Below are 9,400 nucleotides of genomic sequence, written 5' to 3'. Positions count from 1 at the left end.
AAGGGACTAGATCTGATTGATAGAGTGCCTGATGAACTCTGGACGGAGGTTCGTGACATTGTACAGGAGACAGGGACCAAGACCATCCCCATGGAAAAGAAATGCAAAAGAGCGAAATGGCTGTCTGAGGAGGCCTTACAAATAGCTGGGAAAAGAAGAGAGGCGAAAAGCAAAGGAGAAAAGGAAAGATATAAGCATCTGAATGCAGAGTTCCAAAGAATAGCAAGGAGAGATAAGAAAGCCTTCCTCAGTGATCAATGCAAAGAAATAGAGGAAAACAACAGAATAGGAAAAACAAGAGACCTCTTCAAGAAAATTAGAGATTCCAAGGGAACTTTTCATGCAAAGATGGGCTCGATAAAGGACAGAAATGGTATGGACCTAACAGAAGCAGAAGATATTAAGAAGAGGTGGCAGGAATACACAGAAGAACTGTACAAAAAAGATCTTCACGACCAAGATAGTCATGATAATGTGATCACTGACCTAGAGCCAGACATCTTGGAATGTGAAGTCAAGTGGGCCTTAGAAAGCATCACTACGAACAAAGCTAGTGGAGGTGATGGAATTCCAGTTGAGCTATTTCAAGTCTTGAAAGATGATGCTGTGAAAGTGCTGCACTCAATATGCCAGCAGATTTGGAAAACTCAGCAGTGGCCACAGGACTGGAAGAGGTCAGTCTTCATTCCAATCCCAAAGAAAGGCAATGCCAAAGAATGCTCAAACTACCGCACAATTGCACTCATCTCACACGCTAGTAAAGTCATGCTCAAAATTCTCCAAGCCAGGCTTCAGCAGTATGTAAACCGTGAACTCCCAGATGTTCAAGCAGGTTTTAGAAAAGGCAGAGGCACCAGAGATCAAATTGCCAACATCCGCTGGATCATGGAGAAAGCAAGAGAGTTTCAGAAAAACATCTATTTCTGCTTCATTGACTATGCCAAAGCCTTTGACTGTGTGGATCACAATAAACTGTGGAACATTCTGAAAGAGATGGGAATCCCAGACCACCTGACCTGCCTCTTGAGAAACCTGTATGCAGGTCAGGAAGCAACAGTTAGAACCGGTCATGGAACAACAGACTGGTTCCAAATAGGAAAAGGTGTACGTCAAGGTTGTATATTGTCACCTTGCTTATTTAACTTATATGCAGAGTACATCATGAGGAACGCTGGGCTGGAAGAAGCACAAGCTGGAATCAAGATTGCTGGGAGAAATATCAATAACCTTAGGTATGCAGATGACACTACCCTTATGGCAGAAAGTGAAGAGGAACTCAAAAGCCTCTTGATGAAAGTGAAAGAGGAGAGTGAAAAGGTTGGCTTGAAGCTCAACATTCAGAAAACAAAGATCATGGCATCTGGTCCCATCACTTCATGGGAAATAGATGGAAAAACAGTGGAAACAGTGTCAGACTTTGTTTTTTTGGGCTCCAAAATCACTGCAGATGCTGATTGCAGCCATGAAATTAAAAGACGCTTGCTCCTTGGAAGGAAAGTTATGACCAACCTTGATAGTATATTAAAAAGCAGAGACATTACTTTGCCGACCAAGGTCCGTCTAGTCAAGGCAATGGTTTTTCCCGTGGTCATGTATGGATGTGAGAGTTGGACTGTGAAGAAAGCTGATCGCCGAAGAATCGATGCTTTTGAACTGTGGTGTTGGAGAAGACTCTTGAGAGTCCCTTATACTGCAAGGAGATCCAACCAGTCCATTCTAAAGGAGATCAATCCTGGATGTTCATTGGAGGGACTGATGCTAAAGCTGAAACTCCAATACTTTGGCCACCTCATGAGACGAGTTGACTCACTGGAAAAGACTCTGATGCTGGGAAAGGTTGGGGGCGGGAGGAGAAGGGGACGACGGAGAATGAGATGGCTGGATGGCATCACCGACTCTGTGGACATGAGTTTGAGTGTACTCCGGGAGTTGGTGATGGACAGGGAGGCCTGGCGTGCTGTGATTCATGGGGTCGCGGAGAGTCGGACACGACTGAGTGACTGAACTGAACTGAACTGAAAGATGACCCTGCAGGGTGTGGGCGCAGAAAAGTGGACAAGGCAGGAAGTGAATAGTGAATCGAATATATAATGCAAATATAGCATGTAAATCATCACAGCATCCTCTATGTCAACAAGCTTGATGTGATTCAGCACAGAATCCATGGATGGAAGTGTCAGGAATTGAGAATGAAAAGGAAGAGTTTCTCATTCATAAAATAGCCCTGTGAGTTAAGTTGAAGTGTTGGAATTTATTTTGGATGACTTGATTATAAGTAAAGATTCCCAGGGTAGGAGGACAGCAGGAACAGGAGGTGGTAAAGAACACTTGCTAAAAGAGGTCTGCAACCGAGTTTTCCTAGATTCAAATTCTACCTCTACTACAATTCTTGCTAGCACTATGACTTTAGGAAAGTTACTTAACTCCTTTTGCCTGTTTTTTCAAATGCAAAAGGTGGGTAAGGTTAATATATACCTCATAAGTATTGTAAAGATTACATATGTGTTCCATATAAAGCACTTATGTACACAGCACAGTGTTAAGCGAATATATAATTAGCATTACCTGTGACTGGAGGAAGGGAAGCCTGTACAGCAGCCAACTTAGGACACTAACCTTCTTATCGTGTCCATCTCCTAATTCCCATTTATATTCGTTTCCAAACTTGTCAAAATCTTAGAAAATACATCTACTTCTGCAACAAACCTTTCAAATACATTTTCAACTGAAATAAGAACAATGTTTTTCCAGTAGTCATGTATGGATGAGATTTGGACCATAAATAAGGCTGAATGCTGAAGAAAATAAATGTTTTTGAACTGTGGTGCTGGAGAAGACTCCTGAGAGTGCCTTGGACAGCAAGGAGATCAAACTGGTCAATCCTAAAGGAAATCAATCCTGAATATTCATTGGGAGGACTGATGCTGAAACTGAAACTCTAACACTTTGGCTATCTGATAAATAGCCAAATCATTAGAAAAGGCCCTGATGCTGGGAAAGATTGAAGTCAGGAGGAGAAAACAACAGAGAATGAAATGGTTTGATGGCATCACCGACTCAATGGATGTGAGTTTGAACAAGCTCTGGGAGATGGTGAAGGACACGGAAGCCTGATGTGCTGCAGTCCATGGGGTCGCAAAGAGCTGGACACTACTGAGCAACTGAACAAAAAAGAACAATGTAGTTTATGTCCCTGCAAGGCTTTCTTTAGGAGTCAAGCAAGGATACCCAAAGATGCTTATACAGCTGTTTCATTTTTCCTAAATATGACTATCTCAACTTTATTTTGAATCTACCTCAGTAGCCCATGAAATTAATCCAAGTCTAAGGCTCAAGAGCCTTTCTACTATCTTCATTAGGGGAAAGAGCACAGAAATTGAAAAACTGGGCTTGACTCATAGCTCGGCTTCTTACAGGCTGTGTGATTTAAGATTGTCCTCACTTCTATTAACTTCAGTCCTCCTCTGTGAGAGAACAATTCCACAAATGCTGAGGATCAAGTCAATTAACAGATATAGAAACAATGTGATCTGCAAATCTAAGTCAAGATCATTTTCATGATGGAATTTCAGGAGCATCAGTATAAGACTGATGCAAAGTCTACCTTTTCAGGAGCATTAGTATCAGACTAGGTCAAATTTGGCCTCTCCACAAAGATGCCAAAGATATATAGGTATAGGTATAATGGAATCTATGCTGCTAAAGAAACAGTGTTGCTACTATTCCACAGACCTACCTAAATCATTTCAAATAGAACAAATAGCAAGATTGCAACTCCCTAAAATTTTCTGAGAGAAAAGGCTTTCTTAGTTTCTCCTGTGAGCAATTTGCAAATGACAGAGACCAAACATTCTGGACCTTTATCCTACAAGTAAGCTCCATCCCACAGCAAATTCTTTCTTTATACAATAGTGTCTAAACAAAAGTAGAGTTGAAAAATCTGCAAATGAGTTAATGTAACACAATGCAGACTATACACTTATTTCTATATTTCACACAGCACGAATATTTATTTGTCCTTTCACAAAGTAATTGCTCAATCTCAGATGGTAAAGAATTTGCCTGCAATGCAGGAGACCTGGGTTCAATTCCTGTGTCAGGAAGATCCCCTGGAAAAGGAAATGGCAATCCACTCCAGTATTCTTGACTGGAGAATACCATGGACAGAGGAGCCTGGCAGGCTACAGTCCATGTGGTCACAAAAGTCGGACATGACTTAGCAACTAAACAGTCACTTAGTAATTATTTATTGAGCATTTCTGGTACTGTGTTGTGAACATAAAAAGATGAATAAAAACCTATTCTTTACATAAAACTATTCATTTTAGAGTAATACCTTTAAAAGACTTTCTCAAAGCCTTATAGATTTATGTAAAATCTCAAATCTAAATGTAAAGATGGTGAAGGACAGGGAAGCCTGGAATGCTGAAGTCCATGGGGTTGCAAAGGGTGAGACACAACTGTGTGACTGAACAACAATAAGTAAAAATAATATGAGAGGTCGCTTGATTTGCTTTATGCCACTTCTTTAACCACTGGTGAAGCAAACGAAATGCAGAGAGGAAAATGAATTATCGAGGTTCCACTGTTAGTGGTGAAACTAAGACTAAACTCCAACTGAATAATAGGATAGACGCTTTAAACTGTAATAAACTTCTTCCTTAATTAACAGCATTACTAGAACAAAAATTACAAAGTGGATGAAGAATTTAAGATCTCCCTTTATGCATGAATATGATTTACATCAATAACATTACCTCTGTCTCTTTCACCAGTTGTTAACCTGGCATTCCAGGTAAAAACTTACTCTGGCTGTCTTCCTGAGTGTGGTCTCACAACATGGATTTGGACAACCTGAGATCTTCTTGGATCAATAAAATTTTCTGAGATAAAAATGTGACATATATCCAGATATCCACACTAAAAAACTGAGATCTGTATAGTGATGCTTCTCTTATGTATGTGCCACATTTCACAGAAAGGACTACCCCACAGCTTAAGATAAAGTCCTGAGTTTGATAATCTGGTTGTTTTTTTTTTCTCTCTCTTTCTTTCTCCCTTTCTTTCTCAAAGACAGAACTTCATGAGTTTAAAACCATGCCATAGCTTCTCATCTTGGTCTGCAAGAACTTCTTTCTGTATTCCTGTCTGCCAAAAGAAAGAAACCATCAGCAATCTTTATGCCTCATCACAACCCTGAGGGAATTGTGGGGCCAGTGATTCGGTAGCAGCTAGAAAGACGAAGTACAAGTGTAATGACCTCTAAACCACTCTGTATAAAACTATATTGAAGGCTACATGATAAATAACTAGGTAATAAGTACACAGGCCATTTCCACAGTTTTACACAATTTACTCAAAATCGGGGCAAGAGAAGGGAGAAGGTGATTCTCAGTATCACTGTATTCGACCCTTTCTCAGCAATAAATATTTGCTTAGAAGACTAATAGAATATTTTACTTCATTTTAAAATTTGCAGAAGTTCTGGAAGATAAGCAAAGTGTTTAATTTCACAGCACTATGAAGACAGTCCTATTAGTACATGAACCAGCTTCTTAGAGATCTGGGTCAGGGAGGCTTGACTCAAGTTGAGGGTTACACCTCTAAAATTGAGTACAAAATTTACTCAGTGAATTATAGTGTGAAGTTTCAGGTCGAGGCTAAAGTTCCGTGTGTTTGAATGGTACCACCATACACCATAATAACCTAAATAACGTGAAAATGCACCTTGGCTAGTGATTTTTCTGAGGCAAAAAGCACTTATGTTGCAGCGTAAAAAAAGTGTCTTTTGTTGTTGTGTCAACAGTTGATTGTTCTGTGATGAGGCTAGAGTAACGATAAAGGGGTGTTTAGTTAATGTAGCAGTATTGGTTGATTAGTGTGACAACTGTACCACAGTAATGTAAGAAATTAACGATAGAGGAAATGGAGTGGAGTATACAGAAACTGTCTGCACTGTCTTTGCAACTATTCTGTAAATTTGAAACTGCTGTGAAATTTTAACAAAATACTTAGATTTTAAAAAGATGGTATAAAAGCCTTGAAAGTACTGAACACTTTTTAATATTCCAAATGTGATTATTTTTACCTAATTTTGAGTACACATATATCACCTAACATGAAATTTCCTATATCAAAGCTAGTTGCAGTATGAATGAAGGAGTTATCAGGGGTTTTATTGTCATGTGGCAGGGGTCTAGGATTAAAATCTCTAATTCCTCCTTGTTTCCTTTGATTCTCTAGGGTCAAAAATTTGTAGAATCTTCTTTCAGCTTTTATTTCCCATTGAACAGAACAGTTAGCAATAATGTTAATATAACCAGTCAGTATTTAGTAAGTTGTGACCACCTGTAGACACACTTTTTAGAACGTTACAAGTCTTATTTTTTGTTATCATTTCAAGTTGTTTATTTGTTTAAGCTCCCTGAGAACCCTGTGGGGCAGATACTGTTATTTTCCTCATTGAACAAAGAGATATTGAGAGGTTAAGTCACTTGTCCTCTGGTAAACGGTGGAGCTAGAACATGGCGAAAATGTCCAACTCCAGCATCCATGCTTCTCACATATCTACTCCCCCAGCCATCTGGGCTCACATATTGTCTTCAAATACTATTCACCTCCTCCTGGTGAATATTGAGAGCCTTTATTTGGGTGACCTGTTGATGCCTGGGAGAACCCCCAAATGGCAAAATGACTACCACATTTCCAAGCACATAATAGGCTTTCAGCAAATAGCTGCTCAATCAATGAATGGATAATACATTAATAATGAGTTCACAAAGGAATAGTGAATGAATGAATATAAAAGGATCCAAAAAGAAGATTTATTTAATAAAGGAACATCTGCCTGGAAATGTTTCCTCTAGATGAGGAAACACTGTGATAGCACGCTGACTTCTTTTCCATAACACTGAATAATTTCTAGGGCTCTAAAAGGGAATAATTTGACCATAAGAAAGCTTCTGTTTCTCCCAAATAAAACTATATTGAAGATGACTTGGTAAATAGCTAATTAAAATTCAAATCTTTCCTATATAGTTGTGCACAATTTGCTCAAAGTTGGCACAAGGTAAAGGGAAGGATGGTACTCAGCATTACTATTTTGGACCATTAATCCTACAACAACAAATAAAACCTTGCTTTTCTTATTATTGGCTTCCTTACTTTGTTTTTACTATTATTGACTCACTCACAAGGTGTTTAGAGCTAGGCCATAAATGTGCAGTCTTAGCTCCCACGTGTTCTGGAAATGTGAAGTCGAGAATCCTCCCATGACTTCACGGATCAGGTTTGTCTTTGTCGTCTCTCACTTATGTCAGTATCCAAAGGACTCCCAGAGCTTGAAAGAAGGGGCGGACCCACCTCGAGTATCTGTGGGACTCAAAGCAAGAGTACAAATAGAACCCATGTACCATGTCTAAAAGCTATTGGTTATTTGTGAAACCTAAAACGGGTACAAATGAACTTATCTACAAAATAGAAAAAGAGTTACAGAAAATAAATATCATTTCAAGGGAATAAAGGAGGGGATAGACTGGGAGAGCAGAGAAGGCAATGGCAACCCACTCCAGTACTCTTGCCTGGAGAATCCCAGGGACAGGGGAGCCTGGTGGGCTACAGTCCACGGGGTCGCTAAGAGTTGGACACGACTGAGCGACTTCACTTTCACTTTTCACTTTCATGCATTGGAGAAGGAAATGGCAACCCACTCCAGTGTTCTTGCCTGGAGAATCCCAGGGACGGGGGAGCCTGGTGGGCTGCCGTCTATGGGGTCACACAGAGTCGGACATGACTGACATGACTTAGCAGCAGAAGCAGACTGGGAGAGAGGGGAGATTTAATTGGGAGGTTAGGATTGACATATAAATACTACTATACAAATATTTAACTAATAAGGACCTAATGTATAACACAGGGAACTCTGTTCATCACTCTGTAATGACCTATGTGGGAAAAGAATCAAAAAGAAGAGTGTGTATATGTATATGTATAACTGATTCACTTTGTTGTACAGCAGAAACTAACACAGCATTGTAAATCAAATATAATCAGGAGGATAAGGGGAGGAGGGAGGTAGGAGGGGGGTTTGGGAGGGGGAACTCATGTACACCTGGGGCGGATTCATGTCAATGTATGGCAAAACTAACCCATATAATATTGTAAAATAATTAGCCTTCAATAAAAATTTAAAAAAATCCAACAAAATTAAAAAAAAAACTATGAATCAAGGTAACAAAATTTAAATGAGTTTTAGTTTTATAATAGAAAATAATGTTCTCATACTCATAACTAACTACTGGAAGGCCAGGTTCAAATTTAAAACCCATCAGACATGGCAGTATGGATATAGCAAGTTTTGGTTCTCAGTCCCCAGCCCACATTTTCTGGTTCCAAATCCCAATACAAGAGATCTCTCACGTATGAATGTTGATTCTGCAGCCCAGATGCCCAGGCTCTAGCCACACACTTTGCACTCACTGCCCTTCAGTCCGAAGGTGCACACAAAAACAGTGCTATGATTCAGCCTCAGGGAGGTAGACCTGAAGAAGCTCAGGCAAGCCAGCCATGGAAGTGGGCTTAGGGCATGTGAATTGTGAACTCTGTGTATGCATGCTTGCTAAGTCACTTCAGTTTTGTCTGACTCTTTGTGATCCTATGCACTGTAGTCCACCAGGTTCCTCTGTCCACGGGATTCTCCAGGCAAGAATACTGGAGGGGTTGCCGTTTCCTTCTCCAGGGAATTTCCCGACCCAGGGATCAAACCTGTTATCTTTTATGTCTCCTACTTTGGGAGGTGGGTTCTTACCACTAGTGTCACCTGAGAAGCCCTGTGAATTCTGTAGATAATATCAACCATGGACAGTCTGAAAAACAGAAATTTTATAAGGCTATTAATAAAACATTTTGGTGGTGCTAATGATAAAGAACCTATCTGCCAATAAGGAGACATAAAGGACGTGGGTGGGTTCCATCCCTGGGTCAGAAAGATCCTCTAGAAAAGGTCATGGCGACCCACCCAGTGTTCCTGCCTGGAGAGTCTCATGGACAAAGACGGGCCGGCTGCAGTCCACAGGGTCGCAAAGAGCCGGACACAACTGAAGCGACAGCACTCAGCAGAGAGCTGACAACGCAAAGGCAGTATCTTGCTTTTCTGAATATCATACTTCCAGTTCCAGATATCAACAGGACTTTTAAAATGTGGTCAGAACACAGGAAATTACATGTTGGGTCATGTATGTGTGTGTGTGTACACATACACAATACATAAGACAACAGAAACTTTCTGATTGTCAAATTATCCCCTCTCAGAGCCCTAGACACTATGACGTGTTATGGATAAGAAGTCAGCTTGCCTTCACAGTGTTCACTCCTCATCTAGTAAAAGCATTTCCAGGCAGGT

This window comes from Moschus berezovskii, chromosome 9, assembly GCF_049115385.1.
Source record: "Moschus berezovskii isolate FMDL1 chromosome 9, NW_MosBer_1.0, whole genome shotgun sequence".
Lineage (NCBI taxonomy): Eukaryota > Metazoa > Chordata > Mammalia > Artiodactyla > Moschidae > Moschus > Moschus berezovskii.
This window is presented reverse-complemented; position numbering follows the sequence as displayed.